Source organism: Cherax quadricarinatus, chromosome 83 (assembly GCF_038502225.1).
Source record: "Cherax quadricarinatus isolate ZL_2023a chromosome 83, ASM3850222v1, whole genome shotgun sequence".
Taxonomy (NCBI): Eukaryota; Metazoa; Arthropoda; class Malacostraca; order Decapoda; family Parastacidae; genus Cherax; species Cherax quadricarinatus.
The window spans coordinates 6,437,752-6,458,437 of NC_091374.1; the positions used below are offsets into that span (position 1 = coordinate 6,437,752).

General features: G+C 44.4%; 1 protein-coding gene across 2 annotated transcripts in view; it reads right to left on the bottom strand.

Moving 5' to 3' along the window:
• The window catches only part of LOC128702192 (cationic amino acid transporter 4), a 49,314-nt gene extending 31,319 nt beyond the window's left edge, over positions 1 to 17,995 (bottom strand). The window contains exon 1 of one of the 2 annotated variants that reach the window (XM_053796295.2): positions 17,854 to 17,995. The gene's annotated coding sequence lies outside the window, so the exon portion shown is untranslated. Of the gene's footprint in view, positions 1 to 17,760 lie in introns of both variants that reach the window. The other variant, XM_053796297.2, reaches the window with a different exon arrangement.
• Between the last annotated feature and the right edge of the window lie 2,691 nt (positions 17,996 to 20,686).

Below are 20,686 nucleotides of genomic sequence, written 5' to 3' on the forward strand. Positions count from 1 at the left end.
CTCACCCACCACCCGTCACCCACCTTCCCTCACCCACCACCCGTCACCCTCCTTCCCTCACCCACCACCCGTCACCCACCTTCCCTCACCCACCACCCGTCACCCACCTTCCCTCACCCACCACCCGTCACCCACCTTCCCTCACCCACCACCCGTCACCCACCTTCCCTCACCCACCACCCGTCACCCACCTTCCCTCACCCACCTCCCACCTTCACCAACCTTCCCTCACATTTCCGCCATCTTTCAAACATACAAAAATAACATTTTTAAGTCAGTGTTGCCAGGGACGCTCCACTGATAAAACTTTCTCTTCAAACTTGAACTTAAATACCAAAGCGTGAATTTTTCTTACACAATTATATATACACCAAGAGGTATATATATCTATATATACACAGAGGTGTGTATATCTCTCAGCGTATATTAAACTGGTGGTTTTCAGTTGAAATAAGACCTTAACGATAAGCTTTCTTCTGTCTCTGGGCTTTATAGAATTAACGAAGTAGCTCGGTTGGTAGCGCACTCGGCTCACACACTGAGTTCCAGGGGTCGATCCCGGATACGGGTGGAAACATTAAGACGTGTTTCCTTAAGACACCTGCTGTCCATGTTCACCCAGCAGTAAAATAGGTACCTGGGTGTTAGTGAACTGGTGTGGGTCGCATCCTGGGACAAAACTGACCTAATTTGCCCGAAATGCTCAAGATAACAAGGTGCTTCTGTATAGTAGTATGTTATTGATGTCAGCTATGGTCTGTGTACCTTGTTCTTGGTCAGATATTATTATTATTATTATTATTATTATTATTATTATTATTATTATTATTATTATTATTATTATTACTTGTTGTTGTTGTTGTCTGGAAAAACTAAATTGTGACTGGTTGATATGGACGGCTGAGTTGTGATTGGTTGGTTTTGAAAGATGACATGGGATTGGTTGGTTTTGAAAGATGACATGGGATTGGTTGGTTTTGAAAGATGACATGGGATTGGTTGGTTTTGAAAGATGACATGGGATTGGTTGGTTTTGAAAGATGACATGGGATTGGTTGAAATAAACATTAGTGGTTTGTCTTAAAAGATGAGTTGTCGTTGGTGTCTCACCCACAGCAAGGTGTGGGCGTGGCCTGTCACCCACACCAAGGTGTGGGCGTGGCCTGTCACCCACACCAAGGTGTGGGCGTGGCCTGTCACCCACACCAAGGTGTGGGCGTGGCCTGTCACCCACAGCAAGGTGTGGGCGTGGCCTGTCACCCACACCAAGGTGTGGGCGTGGCCTGTCACCCACACCAAGGTGTGGGCGTGGCCTGTCACCCACACCAAGGTGTGGGCATGATCTGTCACCCACAGCAAGGTGTGGGCGTGGCCTGTCACCCACAGCAAGTGTGGGCGTGGTCTGTCACCCACAGCAAGTGTGGGCGTGGTCTGTCACCCACACCAAGTGTGGGCATGGCCTGTCACCCACACCAAGGTGTGGGCGTGGCCTGTCACCCACAGCAAGGTGTTGTCGTGGCCTGTCACCCACAGCAAGTCTGGGCGTGGTCTGTCACCCACACCAAGTGTGGGCATGGCCTGTCACCCACACCAAGGTGTGGGCATGGTCCGTCACCCACACCAAGTGTGGGCATAGCCTGTCACCCACACCAAGTGTGGGCGTGGCCTATCACCCACACCAAGGTGTGGGCATGGTCTGTCACCCACACCAAGTGTGGGCATGGCCTGTCACCCACACCAAGTGTGGGCGTGGCCTGTCACCCACACCAAGTGTGGGCGTGGCCTGTCACCCACACCAAGGTGTGGGCATGGCCTGTCACCCACACCAAGGTGTGGGCATGGCCTGTCACCCACACCAAGGTGTGGGCGTGGCCTGTCACCCACATCAAGTGTGGGCGTGGCCTGTCACCCATAGCAAGGTGTGGGCGTGGCCTGTCACCCACAAGGTTAGGGCGTGGTCTGTCACCCACACCAAGGTGTGGGCGTGGCTTGTCACCCACAAGGTGTGGGCGTGGTCTGTCAACCACAGCAAGGTGTGGGTGTGGCCTGTCAACCACAGCAAGGTGTGGGCGTGGTCTGCCACTCACAAGGTTAGGGCGTGGTCTGTCACCCACACCAAGGTGTGGGCGTGGTCTGTCACCCACAGCAAGTTGTATGCGTGGTCTGTCACCAAAGCAAGGTGTAGGCGTGGCCTGCCACCTACACCAAAATGTAGGCGTGGCCTGCCACTCAAAGCAAGGTGTAGGCGTGGCCTGCCACCTACACCAAAATGTAGGCGTGGCCTGCCACTCAAAGCAAGGTGTAGGCGTGGCCTGCCACCTACACCAAAATGTAGGCGTGGCCTGCCACTCAAAACTAGGGAGGCCAAGCCCATGATGACACTCTTCAGGTCGCTTGTTCTATCTAGGCTGGAATATTGCTGCACACTAACAGCACCTTTCAAGGCAGGTGAAATTGCTGACCTAGAAAATGTACAGAGAACCTTCACTGCGCGCATAACGGAGATAAAACACCTCAATTACTGGGAGCGCTTGAGGTTCCTAAACCTGTATTCCCTGGAACGCAGGCGGGAGAGATACACGATTATATACACCTTGGAAAATCCTAGAGGGACTAGTACCGAACTTGCACACGAAAATCACTCACAACGAAAGCAAAAGACTTGGCAGACGATGCAACATCCCCCCAATGAAAAGCAGGGGTGTCACTAGCACGTTAAGAGACCATACAATAAGTGTCAGGGGCCCGAGACTGTTCAACTGCCTCCCAGCATACATAAGGGGGATTACCAATAGACCTCTGGCAGTCTTCAAGCTGGCACTGGACAAGCACCTGAAGTCGGTGCCTGACCAGCCGGGCTATGACTCGTACGTTGGTTTGCGTGCAGCCAGCAGTAACAGCCTGGTTGATCAGGTTCTGATCCACCAGGAGGCCTGGTCACAGACCGGGCCGCGGGGGCGTTGACCCCCGGAACTCTCTCCAGGTAAACAGCAAGGTGTGGGCGTGACCTGCCACCCACACCAAGGTGTGGGCGTGGCCTGCCACCCACACCAAGGTGTAGGCGTGGCCTGTCACCCATAGCAAGGTGTGGGCGTGATCTGTCCCCCGCAGAAAGGTGGGCGTGGCCTACCACCCACAGCAAGGTGGGGGCGTGGCCTGCCTCCCACACCAAGGTGTCACCACACCCATAGTGTGGGTGGTCACACCACACCCATGGTGTGGGTGGTGGTCACACCATACCCATGGTGTGGGTGGTAGTCACACCAAAACCCATGGTGTGGGTGGTAGTCACACCACACCCATGGTGTGGGTGGTCACACCATACCCATGGTGTGGGTGGTGGTCACACCACACCCATGGTGTGGGTGGTAGTCACACCACACCCATGGTGTGGGTGGTCACACCACACCCATGGTGTGGGTGGTAGTCACACCACACCCATGGTGTGGGTGGTAGTCACACCACACCCATGGTGTGGGTGGTCACACCACACCCATGGTGTGGGTGGTAGTCACACCACACCCATGGTGTGGGTGGTCACACCACACCCATGGTGTGGGTGGTAGTCACACCACACCCATGGTGTGGGTGGTAGTCACACCACACCCATGGTGTGGGTGGTAGTCACACCACACCCATGGTGTGGGTGGTAGTCACACCACACCCATGGTGTGGGTGGTAGTCACACCACACCCATGGTGTGGGTGGTCACACCACACCCATGGTGTGGGTGGTCACACCACACCCATGGTGTGGGTGGTAGTCACACCACACCCATGGTGTGGGTGGTAGTCACACCACACCTATGGTGTGGGTGGTCACACCACACCCATGGTGTGGGTGGTAGTCACACCACAACCATGGTGTGGGTGGTCACACCACAACCATGGTGTGGGTGGTCACACCACACTACAGAGGTACATAATGGGTCCAGGTACTAGACCGCAGAGTTATAATAACTAAACAAGTTACACTGGTAATAAACTATTTACATGTGTATATCTGGTTACAGTCGTAATGAGTTATTTATGCAGATATTAATTAGGTCACACACGCAAAACAAAGTGGTAATATTCTCTGTACAGTGAGCGAAGTCAGGATGTGTTACTGGAGCAACACAACCAGTGTGTTGCACATGCATGATGAAATTAGACACATGTGCAACATCTGGGTATCTTAATTGTAGATGTTTCGCCCTCCAGTGGCTTTACCAATACAAATTCAAGGACGTAATTGGAAGATAAGGTAATTACCTCCCCAATCCCCAGATGCTGAGAAATATAAATGTAGTGATCTTGTGTGATCATATTGTCTATGTTCATCAGTGCGACTCAGTGCCGTCATACACTCCACCTGTTACACTCGACTGATATATTCCCTTTAATTCTTATGCTCTCTCTTCCCCTTCTGCTTCATACAGAGAAGCCACACGCATGATATTTGCCAGTCCTTTGGCATGATTGAGGGGAGAAATGGCGGTATTACACAGATCGCTTATGTTAGACAACGTTTTGCTTAATGTATCTGACCGAAATATTGTTTAATAAAGGCTTCATCTGATGTAAATGCCTTTATATCGTCCAATTCTTGGGGTCTCATTCATACTTTGTGTGCTTAAAATGCCGACAAGTTGATTAAGACACATGCACAGCAGTTGAGTATATTGTTGAAACGTTCCGCCTGCACAGCAGGCTTCTTCAGTCAACTACAGAGGCAGCAGGTGTTATGAATCATTTTGTGGGAGGTTTACAGGATATTACCTGAATTATTACCTGCAAGTAATTTGTGTGAGGTAAGTGGGACTTAAGCCACAGTAGGTCGCAGAACTGTCACTCCCTCGATGCTCACTCTCTACCACTCACAAAAAAGCTTAACCTGGAGTTTACCTGGAGAGAGTTCCGGGGGTCAACGCCCCCGCGGCCCGGTCTGTGACCAGGCCTCCTGGTGGATCAGAGCCTGATCAACCAGGCTGTTCCTGCTGGCTGCACGCAAACCAACGTACGAGCCACAGCCTGGCTGGTCAGGAACCGACTTTAGGTGCTTGTCCAGTGCCAGCTTGAAGACTGCCAGGGGTCTGTTGGTAATCCCCCTTATGTATGCTGGGAGGCAGTTGAACAGTCTCGGGCCCCTGACACTTATTGTATGGTCTCTTAACGCGCTAGTGACACCCCTGCTTTTCATTGGGGGGATGTTGCATCGTCTGCCAAGTCTTTTGCTTTCGTTGTGAGTGATTTTCGTGTGCAAGTTCGGTACTAGTCCCTCTAGGATTTTCCAAGTGTATATAATCATGTATCTCTCCCGCCTGCGTTCCAGGGAATACAGGTTTAGGAACCTCAAGCGCTCCCAGTAATTGAGGTGTTTTATCTCCGTTATGAGCGCCGTGAAGGTTCTCTGTACATTAAATTAATAATTACAATATTAAACATTAATACCAGTAACGGTAAATTATAAAATAATGTGAACTCTATATGATTTTAGAACCTGACTGTTAGAAGTGGCTAATGGGAATATTTTTACAGAGACTAGAGAAGATTTTTCTCCTAACCATATCATTAGAACAAATTTTACACACCTAAAGTTAACATTGTCACAGGAAGACAATACTGGTGGAACACATCCTAACGCTACCCTAACAGCTAGAATTTACGATGGCCAATGCAAAAACTACTGTACATTATAGGTAAGCATCACTTTGCTATGTTGCTGGGAAGAATCGGAGTCCTCTATTTTTCCGTCCTTGTTGCCGAATTGTAAGGGTTTTCCACACTATCCCAGTTCTTCAGCAGGAACATGTCAGCAATTTCTAGATTACAAAATGACGCCGATTACATTGCACAATTAACAAACCAGTGTTCACATTAAATTCACTATGACGTCCTCCACGTCCCCTTGCGGCTGTTCCACATCCCCCCTCACTCGAAATTTCTCGAAGGATCAAATCAGTATTACTTTTTAATACACGATTATTATATTATTCAATTTTACACATGCTGAATTTAAGAAAATTCAAAATTTTCCACAGCTGAAGTAATGAAATGAAGATGTCATCAGTCCATCAACCTTGGAGAAATATCCTTCCAGACCATAAAGCCGAACACTTCTCCAGGCTGAGGGACTGACCACCTTGTTCCAGACCATGAAGCCGAACACTTCTCCAGGCTGAGGTACTGACCACCTTGTTCCAGACCATGGAGCTGAACTCTCCTCCAGGCTGAGGGACTGACCACCTTGTTCCAGACCATGGAGCTGAACTCTTCTCCAGGCTGAGGGACTGACCACCTTGTTCCAGACCATGGAGCTGAACTCTCCTCCAGGCTGAGGGACTGACCACCTTGTTCCAGACCATGGAGCTGAACTCTCCTCCAGGCTGAGGGACTGACCACCTTGTTCCAGACCATGGAGCTGAACTCTCCTCCAGGCTGAGGGACTGACCACCTTGTTCCAGACCATGGAGCTGAACTCTTCTCCAGGCTGAGGGACTGACCACCTTGTTCCAGACCATGGAGCTGAACTCTCCTCCAGGCTGAGGGACTGACCACCTTGTTCCAGACCATGGAGCTGAACTCTCCTCCAGGCTGAGGGACTGACCACCTTGTTCCAGACCATGGAGCTGAACTCTTCTCCAGGCTGAGGGACTGACCACCTTGTTCCAGACCATGGAGCTGAACTCTCCTCCAGGCTGAGGGACTGACCACCTTGTTCCAGACCATGGAGCTGAACTCTTCTCCAGGCTGAGGGACTGACCACCTTGTTCCAGACCATGGAGCTGAACTCTTCTCCAGGCTGAGGGACTGACCACCTCAAAAACTATTTCTCCGAGGTCGATGAACTGATTACATCACCTTCATTTCACTACTGCACCTGCTGACACTGTATTTGACCAAAGAAGTCTACTGTGTAGGCGAAACGTTTCCTCAGTAAAGATACCCAACTGTTGCACATGTGTCTAAATCATCAACTTGTCGGTATTATATACCATTTTTAACGTAACACAGCTGTTAGGCATCATATCACTTAGACGAGCATCAGGGAGCACTTGTCCTGCTTCCTGACGCGGGTCATTGTGCACAAAAGATCTGGTAATTAAATCTCCAAACCCTCAGAGGTGAGATTAGCTGCAAGTAAACTCCTACAAGAAACCTAGGAGCTATAGCTCAACCCTTCTATGAGGCCTAGGAACTAGCAATCAACACTTCTCCAAGGCTCATAAGCATCAACTCAAAACAGCCTAGAAGTCTACCACCTGTATATAGGTTAACGTTAATAATAATAATGATAATCTATTATTCCTACAAGTATAAAGACCACAGCAGACATCAATGATATATAGAAAGCCCCTTGTTATGCTGAGAATTTCGGACAAATTAGGTCAATTTTGTCCCCCTGGATGCGACCCACACCAGTCCACTAACATCCAGGTACCTGTTTTACTGCTAGGTGAACAGGGACGCTCAAAAGGCCCAGGAGATATCAATCAAAACCCTTAAGAGCCGCCACGAACTGAGATTCAACCCAACCTAAAGCAGAAAATGTAATTATTAAATCAAGATGGCGCCGGGCCGCTCGGCCCCTTATCCATGTTACACTAACATGTCCTCAAACACATCTAAAATCTCTTAAAACTTGATAATTGTAAGTTTCTGCTGGTCGAGACTAGAATACTGTTTTATATTTCATGGAGCCTGGCGGGGTTAGCGCTATTCAGATTTCAATAATAATTTATATTTTACGATATTGTATTGGATACCTCCATCTTGAGGCTAAATTTGTTAGTTTTTAACCCAGTTTTTTTCAGGATAACAGTTGCTATCCTGCCTCGTCTCATTTGTCAGGATAACAGTTATTATCCTGCCTCGTCTCATTTGTCAGGATAAGTTATTATCCTGCCTCGTCTCCTTTGTCAGGATAACAGTTATTATCCTGCCTCGTCTCATTTGTCAGGATAACAGTTATTATCCTGCCTCGTCTCATTTGTCAGGATAACAGTTATTATCCTGCCTCGTCTCATTTGTCAGGATAACAGCTGTTATCCTGCCTCGTCTCATTTGTCAGGATAACAGCTGCTATCCACCCCCACACCAGTCGGCTAACACCCAGGTACCTACTTACTGCTAGGTAAACAGGGGTAGCAGGTGTAAGTAAACACACCCAACATGTCACCCGTGCCGGGGGATCGAACCCTGGACACTGTGACCTGAGTGCGCTACCAACCGAACCACGGGGCATTTCTAACATCTTGGCAAGTGTCTGATGCAGTATGATCAATATCAGTGTTGCATTGTTGATCCTCGCTGTGAGAGACAAGAGAGGGAATCATGCGTGTCACAGACCAGACTTAATTAATGTTCGCTTTCTTTATTTTCTTGCTTCTATACTTTTCAAGTATTATCCTGTCTTCTCCCATATTACTTATACCTTCCACTCGCACTGGTGGGCAGCGGTGGGTTATATATATTCCCTCTCACGCTTCACACACACACACACACACACACACACACACACACACACACACACACACACACACACACACACACACACACACACACAAAGGTTTGCAACAAGACTAGTCCCAGAGCTAAGAGGTATGTCCTACGAGGAGAGGTTAAGGGAAATCAACCTGACGACACTGGAGGACAGGAGAGATAGGGGGGACATGATAACGACATACAAAATACTGAGAGGAATTGACAAGGTGGACAAAGACAGGATGTTCCAGAGATTGGACACAGTAACAAGGGGACACAGTTGGAAGCTGAAGACACAGATGAATCACAGGGATGTTAGGAAGTATTTCTTCAGCCACAGAGTAGTCAGAAAGTGGAATAGTTTGGGAAGCGATGTAGTGGAGGCAGGATCCATACATAGCTTTAAGCAGAGGTATGATAAAGCTCACGGCTCAGGGAGAGTGACCTAGTAGCGATCAGTGAAGAGGCGGGGCCAGGAGCTCGGACTCGACCCCCGCAACCTCAACTAGGTGAGTAACTAGGTGAGTACACACACACACTGCTCATGGAGCAGGAAGAGTGACCCAGTGGCGACCAGTGAAGAGGCGGGGCCAGTAGCTATGACTCGACCCCTGTAACCACAACTAGGTGAGTACACACACATATGTCGTGCCGAATAGGTAAAACTTGCGATTTTGGCTTAAATAGCAACGCTCTTCTTGCCGAATAAGGCAAGCGAGAATTTGTGAATGCGATAATTTCGCAGAAATTAATCTGAACCTAACGAAAAAAATATATATTTCAGTGTATTTATTATTAAATTATTGTAAACTTATTTAAAATATATTCAGTTGGATTAGGCTAAATTAAATTGCGCTTGTTATAATAAGATTAGGTAAATTTTCTAAGGTTCTTTTGGTACAAAATAATTAATTTTTACATTAACATAAATTAAAAAAAAATATATATCTTTAAACGTATAAGAGAAAATTTTAGAACGGACTTAATTTTAAACGAGTTCTTGCTAATTGGCCAGTTTTGCCTATTTTGATTATATATATATGTATATATATATATATATATATATATATATATATATATATATATATATATATATATATATATATATATATATATATATATATATACATACATATATATATATATATATATATATATATATATATATATATATATATATATATATATATATATATATATATATATATATATATATATATATATATATATATATATATATATATATATATATATATATATATATATATATATATATATATGTTTTTGGCTTAGCATGGTGTTAGGGGACGCGTAAGTCTGGTGCCCATCCTCCCCACCGTAGTAGCAGATGATCCGATTGTGAAGCAGGGCAGCAGGGAAGCAGGGAAGCAGGGAAGCAGGGCAGCAAGGCAGCAGGGAAGCAGGGAAGCAAGGAAGCAGGGCAGCAGGGAAGCAGGGCAGCAGGGAAGCAGGGCAGCAGGGACCGCTGGCTTACTGCCGCTGGACTCTGCTCCCAGTGATGCATTTAGAGGCAAACGTGCGAGGGAATTCACATAACGCGGACCCTGACTCCGTTGTTGATAATTTCAGTATACGTATGTCTGCCTTCTGAAACAGACATGTTATAATCATGCCTGGTGGAATTAACAGAATTTATGGACGACACAGACACGCTTGCAATTACTGTGTCAGGATTAGACACATGGACACACTTGAGTGCAAGCAGTATAGCTGAAAATTCAGTTTAATGAGTGGAAACCCAGTTATTAATACTGGCTTCAAGTTCTAGGTAGGAGCCATAGCTATGGATGGTTGTTAAATGGGATTTAAAGCCTATCCACCACTCAAAGGTTAATTAAGGCTACATGTAACCTGCTCACCACCAGCCACACACGTATAAATATTTAGACTTGATGAATTGTATCATGCTAGAAAACAGCAGATCTCCCGTCACCCTGGCAGATAACAGCTTTTGATATCACTCTGCCCACCTACCCTCCCAAGAATTTAATCAAGGCACAATCAACTCTTAATGCATATACTACATTAATAAACACACACCCCTCAAGGAAGGTTCCTTGACGCTGGTGAGGGGCTCTTGATCTAGGGAATTGGATCTGAGCTCCATTTCCCTGAATTAAGCCTGAATACTTTCCACATCCCCCAACAGGCGGTGTATAATCCTACGAGTTTAGCGCTTCCCCCTTGAATATAATAATAATAATTAATAAACACACACCTATCCGTGTATAAATACGACTGTTCCACAAGTATGACACAACCAGCTGCACCGGAGGTTTAGTGATGCATAGTTTAGGAGAGAGTGAGAGAGAATACTCTAAGACTAAACTACGTGTAACTTTAATCGTTAACTTTGGCTTCAAGACGAAACTCTAATTCTGATTTAATTAAACTGAGGAAAGACAGTGATTTGGAAATTGATAATTTCTCATGAGAGAAGTGTTTATGACGTGTTTATTGAGAGTGATGGCGTACCTCATTCAACTAGTGTTCAACTGCAGTTTTGTGATGTATTTAGAGATGTGCTCATGTATCTACCAGTCTACTACATTAGTTGCTGGCTCGATCCTCCGTTTGACAAAGAACAAAAGTTTCTGCTATTAAATATTTAATCTAAGCTAACCCAACAGTGATTTATTTCAGTCATTCCTTTGGATGCGACCCACAACAGTCGACTGACTCACTTAATGAGACTTCAGGTGTAAGGAAACCTGCCCAGTCGTTTACCCTGCCTGGGAATCGAGCCCAGGATGTTTCTATTGTGAGCCGAACACTTACCCGTTGGTAATTTCGCCTTTAAGGCCTTGAAATATTAGGGTTTTCTATGTGTGCCGCTCATAGTCCCTGACCAACGGTGCGTCACTCACCAACAGTGCATTCCTGACCAACAGTGCGACCTGACCAACAGTGCGTTCCTGATTAACAGTGCGTTCCTGACCAACAGTGCATTCCTGATTAACAGTGCGTTCCTGACCAACAGTGCGTTCCTGACCAACAGTGCGTTAGTGATTAACAGTGCGTTCCTGACCAACAGTGCATTCCTGACCAACAGTGCGTTCCTGACCAACAGTGCGTTCCTGACCAACAGTGCGTTCCTGATTAACAGTGCGTTCCTGACCAACAGTGCATCCTGATTAACAGTGCGTTCCTGACCAACAGTGCGTTCCTGACCAACAGTGCGTTACTGATTAACAGTGCGTTCCTGACCAACAGTGCATTTCTGACCAACAGTGCGTTCCTGACCAACAGTGCGTTCCTGACCAACAGTGCGTTCCTGACCAACAGTGCGTCTCTGAACAACAGTGCGTCTCTGAACAACAGTGCGTCTCTGAACAACAGTGCGTCTGTGAACAACAGTGCGTCTGTGAACAACAGTGCGTCTGTGAACAACAGTGCGTCTCTGAACAACAGTGGGTCTCTGAACAACAGTGCGTCTCTGAACAACAGTGCGTCTGTGAACAACAGTGCGTCTGTGAACAACAGGGCGTCTGTGAACAACAGTGCGTCTGTGAACAACAGTGCGTCTGTGAACAACAGTGCGTCTGTGAACAACAGTGCGTCTGTGAACAACAGTGCGTCTGTGAACAACAGTGCGTCTGTGAACAACAGTGCGTCTGTGAACAACAGTGCGTGCAGGCGTGAAATGCTTGAAAAACGAGTTAGCGAAGTAAAGGCAGAGAGAGAGGGGGAACTGAGTTATTTATAACCCCAAGTTATTCACACACACTCTGTATATATATTCCGAGAAGTGTATCTGTTACGGTGTATATACACAGTATATATATATCGTGTATACCTTAGCATATTCACATACCTTATACTTGAATCATAACAAGGAAAACACAAGTATCCTTGAGTGTTGGTATACGGATAACATGCAGACTTTATTTACACGTCTCCCAGTGTATTTACACTGAGATAAACACTATATATATATATATATATATATATATATATATATATATATATATATATATATATATATATATATATATATATATATATATATATATATATATATATACATATATATATATATATATATATATATACATATATATATATATATATATATATATATATATATATATATATATATATATATATATATATATATATATATATATTGATGGAAAGGCTTCATGGAAAGGCTAGGAAGACCGTGACGATGGTCTCACTAGGGGAAGACAAGGGTAGGCTGGTAGTTAGTAGTGTAATTGTCCAGCACAGACAGTCTAATTACTCAGTCAAGTTTGCTAATGATCGCTCAAACTCTCTTGAAAGAAGTTGTACACATCAGTACCCCTCGAGGGAGGTTCCTTGATGCTGGTGAGGGGGGTTCTTGATCTAGGGAACTGGATCTGTGCTCCAGTTCCCTGGATTAAGCCTAATGCCTTCACCCATTCCTAAAGACGCTGTATAATCCCTACTGATTTAGCGCTCTTCATGATAATAATCACATCAATATTCTCCAAACACGATAAAAAAATAATCTCATGTATCAATTATTTAGGATAGTTTAATATTTGAAGATAGAACTAAAATATAAATAAATGCTAATATTAGGACGTCTGTCTTTTATAAATGCTAGTGTTAGGACGTCTGTCCTTTATAAATGCTAGTGTTAGGACGTCTGTCCTTTATAAATGCTAGTGTTAGGACGTCTGTCCTTTATAAATGCTAGTATTAGGACGTCTGTCCTTTATAAATGCTAGTTAGGACGTCTGTCCTTTATAAATGCTAGTGTTAGGACGTCTGTCTTTTATAAATGCTAGTGTTAGGACGTCTGTCCTTTATAAATGCTAGTGTTAGGACGTCTGTCTTTTATAAATGCTAGTGTTAGGACGTCTGTCTTTTATAAATGCTAGTGTTAGGACGTCTGTCCTTTATAAATGCTAGTGTTAGGACGTCTGTCCTTTATAAATGCTAGTTAGGACGTCTGTCCTTTATAAATGCTAGTGTTAGGACGTCTGTCCTTTATGCTAGTGTTAGGGCGTCTGTCCTTTATAAATGCTAGTGTTAGGACGTCTGTCCTTTATAATTGGTAGTGTTAGGACGTCTGTCCTTTATAAATGCTAGTGTTAGGGCGTCTGTCCTTTATAAATGCTAGTGTTAGGGCGTCTGTCCTTTATAAATGCTAGTGTTAGGACGTCTGTCCTTTATAAATGCTAGTGTTAGGACGTCTGTCCTTTATAAATGCTAGTTAGGACGTCTGTCCTTTATAAATGCTAGTTAGGACGTCTGTCCTTTATAAATGCTAGTGTTAGGACGTCTGTCCTTTATGCTAGTGTTAGGGCGTCTGTCCTTTATAAATGCTAGTGTCAGGACGTCTGTCCTTTATAAATGCTAGTGTTTGGACGTCTGTCCTTTATAAATGCTAGTGTTAGGACGTCTGTCCTTTATAAATGCTAGTGTTAGGACGTCTGTCCTTTATAAATGCTAGTTAGGACGTCTGTTCTTTATAAATGCTAGTGTTAGGATGTCTGTCCTTTATAAATGCTGGTGTTAGGACGTCTGTCCTTCATAAATGCTAGTGTTAGGGCGTCTGTCCTTTATAAAAGCTAGTTAGGACGTCTGTCCTTTATAAATGCTAGTGTTAGGACGTCTGTGCTTTATAAATGCTAGTGTTAGGACGTCTGTCCTCTATAAATGCTAGCGTTAGGACGTCTGTCCTTTATAAATGCTAGTGTTAGGGCGTCTGTCCTTTGTAAATGCTAGTGTTAGGACGTCTGTCCTTCATAAATGCTGGTGTTAGGACGTCTGTCCTTTATAAATGCGTGTTAGGACGTGTCCTTTATAAATGCTAGTGTTAGGACGTGTGTACTTTATAAATGCTAGTGTTAGAGCGTCTGTCCTTTATAAATGCTAGTGTTAGGACGTCTGTCCTTTATAAATGCTAGTGTTAGGACGTCTGTCCTTTATAAATGCTAGTGTTAGGACGTCTGTCCTTTATAAATGCTAGTGTTAGGGCGTCTGTCCTTTATAAATGCTAGTGTTAGGGCGTCTGTCCTTTATAAATGCTAGTGTTAGGACGTCTGTCCTTTATAAATGCTAGTGTTAGGACGTCTGTCCTTTTAAATGCTAGTGTTAGGGCGTCTGTCCTTTATAAATGCTAGTGTTACGGCGTCTGTCCTTTATAAATGCTAGTGTTAGGACGTCTGTCCTTTATAAATGCTAGTGTTAGGGCGTCTGTCCTTTATAAATGCTAGTGTTAGGGCGTCTGTCTTTTATAAATGCTAGTGTTAGGACGTCTGTCCTTTATAAATGCTAGTGTTAGGACGTCTGTCTTTTATAAATGCTAGTGTTAGGACGTCTGTCCTTTATAAATGCTAGTGTTAGGACGTCTGTCCTTTATAAATGCTAGTGTTAGGACGTCTGTCTTTTATAAATGCTAGTGTTAGGACGTCTGTCCTTTATAAATGCTAGTGTTAGGACGTCTGTCCTTTATAAATGCAACGGTTATAATTTATATAAATCTTACAGTCGATTTAAAACTAGTTTACGTCAGCGCTAACTCTAGCATTTATTTATAATTAAGTTCTATCTTAATGTATTAAACACCAACAGTAACATCGTCTAATATTCACTTTTACTCAGAAATATTCTCCCCAGGTATATTCTCCCCAGGTATATTCTCCACCAGGTATACTCTCCCCAGGTATATTCTCCACCAGGTATATTCTCCACCAAGTATATTCTCCACCAGGTATATTCTCCGCCAAGTATATTCTCCGCCAGGTATACTCTCCACCAGGTATATTCTCCACCAGGTATATTCTCCAAGTATATTCTCCACCAGGTATATTCTCCACCAAGTATATTCTCCGCCAGGTATACTCTCCACCAGGTATATTCTCCACCAGGTATATTCTCCACCAAGTATATTCTCCGCCAGGTATACTCTCCACCAGGTATACTCTCCACCAGGTATATTCTCCACCAGGTATACTCTCCACCAGGTATACTCTCCACCAGGTATACTCCACCAGGTATACTCTCCACCAGGTATATTCTCCACCAGGTATACTCTCCACCAGGTATATTCTCCACCAGGTATACTCTCCACCAGGTATATTCTCCACCAGGTATACTCTCCACCAGGTATATTCACCAGGTATGCTCTCCACCAGGTATATTCTCCACCAGGTATATTCTCCATCAGGAATATTCTCCACCAGGTATACTCTCCACCAGGTATACTCTCCACCAGGAATATTCTCCACCAGGTATATTCTCCACCAGGTATACTCTCCACCAGGTATACTCTCCACAAGGTATACTCTCCACCAGGTATATTCTCCCCAAGGTATATTCTACACCAGGTATACTCTCCACCAGGTATACTCTCCACCAGATATACTCTCCACCAGGTATATTCTCCACCAGGTATATTCTCCACCAGGTATATTCTCCCCAAGGTATATTCTCCACCAGGTATACTCTCCACCAGGTATATTCTCCACCAGGTATATTCTCCACCAGGTATATTCTCCACCAGGTACACTCTCCACCAGGTACACTCCAGGTATCTCATCTTCGTAGCCTAACCTGAGTCTGGGTTAGGGAGGTTCCTTGACGCTGGTGAGGGGCTCTTGATCTAGGGGACTGGATCTGTACTCACCTAGTTGTGGTTGCAGGGGGTCGATTCACAGCTCCTGGCTCCAGTTCACCGAACTGAACCTCAACACCGTTTCCCCCCACAGGCACTGTATAATCCCTACGGGTTTACCGTTCCTCCATAATTATAATAGCCTCGAAAAGAAAAAAAGTGTGACTGATTTTAGCGTGTTAGTCACACTGCTCCAGCTACTGTGTCGTGTAATTTTTACAAATTATCTTCAACAGTTCCTTTCAACAATACCTTTTAATTACCATTTCTTTAATTCTTCCGAAGACAGTTCTATCATACACTTGACATGGTATACTCACATATATACCTCCCTTCCCCCCCTATATTTCTTACTCTCAATGGACATAAGAAATAAGTCACTTTGACTTTTTTGGGTTATCCCAGGTTCTCTACATATATGTTGCTATGTAAGATAATCTATGTAACTGTATTTGTGTATACCTGAATAAACTTACTACTCCCTAATGCTTGGGTACCTCGACTTCTATCTTTCATAATTTAAACAGAATCATCAACCATGACAATATTATATTCTTACCTTCTCACCTGCTGTCAGCATCTCAATCTAAATTTCGACCATTCTTGAGGTTATTCCAACTTCCCAGCAGCCTAGCGCCTCACTCCTCCAGACTCGCCTCTTCTCCCTTTCCTAACTAATATTATTCCTCCCTCCACTATGCATTGTTTCTGTTTCATCTACATTTAATAATTCCCAAAATATTACCTTAATTTCTTCAGTTCTTCAACGTCTTTATCCACCATCCCACACTGACTAGTCCATTTGAACTCTTACTTTTCTGGTCTTATTTATTTCTCTCCAAAATTCTCTGGTTTGCACTATTCCGCCACTTTAATAAATCTCTGTTCTTCACCATGTACTTCACATAGTAAAAATATTCCATATGTTAGGTTATTTCCTCCCGTCGTCAAGGGAGAAACTGTACAATATATATTTTGAGGTGTCTAAACCACACGTGAGACAATTACCTTCCCTCTGCACCGCCATTAAACAAAATCATAATTTTTTCATGATAGGCTCAACTCGTGCCCCAAGTCACTTTTTTTTTTTTTTACAAGAATTTTAATTCCAACTCGGATGCCAAGTAACACTTCATATAACTATATTTTCTCATCGAGCGCTAAATTGAAATCAGTGACTTAATACTGGGGAAAATTGTCTTCCCCAGGAGGAGAGAGGTGTCGCTGGTCATCGTGACCTGTCTCCCCCAGGAGGAGAGAGGTCTTGCTGGTCGTCGTGACCTGCCTTCCCCAGGAGAGAGGTCTTGCTGGTCGTCGTGACCTGTCTTCCCCAGGAGAGAGATCTAACTGGCCGCCGTGACCTGTCTTCCCCAGGAGGAGAGGTCTTGCTGGTCGTCGTTACCTGTCTTCTCTAAACTGACTCTTACACTGAACTCTTTATTTATGCTTACTCAATTTTACAAACATTGAAATGCTTCGAATGGAAGCTGCATCATTAAAATAGCTCTTTAATTTCTAGTGATGATGGGGAAAAATAATGCAAATAATAAGTGTTTGATACATGACACAGCTACAGAAACATTACTGAAAGTGATACATGGAAGGACTGTCACCATGGAACCGTTTGTATGTAGATTTTTTAAAACTTGAGCAGATGGAACTCACCATATGGTGGAGTTGCCAAGCCTCGTCTGGAGCAGCAGTGACGGGGTGAGCACTAAGGAAGAAGGAGGGACTAAGGATCACACCAGTACTAACCACAGGCTCAGCAAAGTGTCAAGGCACCACCACCAGAAGACTGGATGGAAGGTGACAAGCAGCAGAAGCAGTAGCTGTGAAAGAACACAGCAAGGAGGCGTCACTCCACGCCCCTCACTGATACTGACTCACGCAGGGAGAGGAGAGCTAGTCCCTCCTTACTGAGAGTTCCAGAGAGAGGGGAAGAGAGAGCAGAGGGAGAGTGAGTGAGAGGAAGAGAGGGATGAGAACTAGAGAATGAGGGGTGTGGAAAGTTGGCACTAGTGGCATGAGTCGGCTCCTTTCCCTTACAAAACACGAAAGCAGAATGGACACTCTTGGGGCTGTTAGAGGTCTGTTATTCTAGCCAGCGAGGGGGCCCTAGTGGTGCTTGTGACGCGGCTCACACCCAGCCCTGAGGCCGCCATCGATTTGTTTGGCTTGGATGGCGAGGATGCCACCTGTTGAGTCCAGCCTCCCGCTGCTTCCTCCACGTCAGAGGTCAAATGGACTCATTCTGAAAATCTGTTTTTGCTTAAACCTTCACTCTCGCTCCAATAATCATGTGTGTTAGCATCTTTGTGAGGAAACACAGAAAAAATCATATGGGAGGATGGTGGTGTTTGTTTAGTGAGGAGAATGTCTCCTGACGTGGGATTTTCTTACATGATTAATTAAGCAACTACTGATGTACCGGTGCTAGGAGTCCATCCCACTTGCAAATAACACATCACAGTTTCCAAGTGGGACGCTGACAAAAAAAAAGGCTTTCATATATATGGCACACTGGAAAGCTCATGTATGTCTCTGGCTACCAGTTACAGCTAGTGATGTTATGGTCATTTGGATGGCAAGACGCAGATATGGCTGCCAAGGAGTGCTAATATGTTTGTGACATGGTATATTTGTGTCAGATACAGGAATCTCTTAGTTTACTGAGACCTGCCTAACTATTGACTATAATGTGTTCCAGAGGTTACAGAGTAGGTTCATCACTGCTTATTATTAACCTGGCAGATCACATGCAGGGCACATCATTCACATCGCTACAAGTGTGCGTGAAGACTTTAAAGAAGTCCTACTTGTGTTAGCTAGAAATATCTGGGGAAGCGAAGATTAACAGAGCAAGAATGTAGATAAACTCAACGGTCGTTCTGTGGCGAGGCCTGAAGGAGAGATGTGTCCATCATGAATGCTGGCAGACGAGAGAGAGCGGCTCACGTGGCCTTCCTTCACGTGTTCCAGACTCATCCTGTAGGCGGCAGCAAGAACGTTGACGAAGGCAAATACACAGCTGCTCACCGAGACTGTTGTATTATAAATGGTGTATAATACCGACAAGTTGATATGTAAGAATCCTTATTGACGAAACGTTTCGCTTTTTCTGCTTTGGGCAAAGAGACTGGTCGTCTTTCACCCAGGATGATGGTTGAGTTTAATATCTTTATTATGTACCCATACCCATCCTATGGGCGGTCAAAGACTGTTTACATCCTATGACCTCCCCACTTCGTCTAGTCTACCTCGTCTTCCATCAACGCTGATGTCTCCAGCCGTGTGATTCATCACTGTATTCGACTGATGAAGCCTGCAGGCCAGGCGGAACGTTTCATAAATGAAGATCCCTAGTATTGCACAAGTGTCTTACTTATCAAGTAAGACTATGACAGGTATAGATATATTGACCATCAATATAAACACATTTACAACATGAGACCATAAAAAATCGAAGAACACTGAAGGCCTGCTGGCCCATACTAGGTAGATCCTCCTCTAATTCAATTCTTCTCACGCATATACTACTTGTCTGACTTAAATTTGAAACTACCCGAGATGCAAGCTTCGGTAGATTGTTCCACTTGTCCTTAGCTCCATTGTTTCAAGTGACATTCTCGCCACCCTGTTTATATCTCCCATATTTACACCTGTCTTTCATTAGTTTATTCCCCTCAAGGGAGGTTCCTTGACGCTGGCGAGGGGCTCTTGATCTAGGGAATTGGATCTGTGCTCCAGTTCCCCGAATTGAGCCTGAATACCTTCCATCCCCCCCAGGCACTGTATAATCCTACGGATTTAGCGCTTCCCCATGATTATAATAATTCTCATTAGTTTATTTTAATCATCTCCCTCATTCTGCGTCTCTGAAGATAGTGTAGGCTCAGGACCCTCTATCTTCGTGCCAAAGATTCCTTATACAGTGGATTAACTTTGTTGTCCCTCTCTGTATGCTCTCTAATGATGCATTCGTATCCATTCTGTAGTAAGGAGACGAGAACTACGCCACATAATCTAAATGAGGCCCTTCTGATGCATAGAACTATAGACTAACTTCTGGACTCCTGTTCCTTATACCTCCTAATATAAATCCAAGCAGTCTTGGCTTTAGTCCCACCTACCCAACTCTCTTCTCCACATTCTCTTCATTTAAATTTTATATTATTTAGTTTATAAGTGTTAGTGATATTTCCTCCCTCGATCTTCATTTGTTATTTTTCCGACCATAGCATTAGCGATCACAAGTGGCGTTCCTCATGGATCAGTATTGGGACCCTTCTTGCCCACAACTGTATAAATGACCTTAACATGAGCAAATTCGCTGACACACACACACACACACAAAAAAAAAGATAGGCCTAATAACAGATTTGGAGAAGTTAATGTTGTTGTCCGAAAAGTAGCAGATACAATTCAGTGCTAAAAAGTGGAAACTTCAAATCCCCGGAAATAAACTAAGAAATTGATCATGATTGTGACCAGACCTACCTGGAGTTCATTACCTATTTAACTTGTTCAGCTATGAAAACTTTGGGGCCAAATTCCTGGACCTATTATGTACCTCTGTAAACTTTTGACT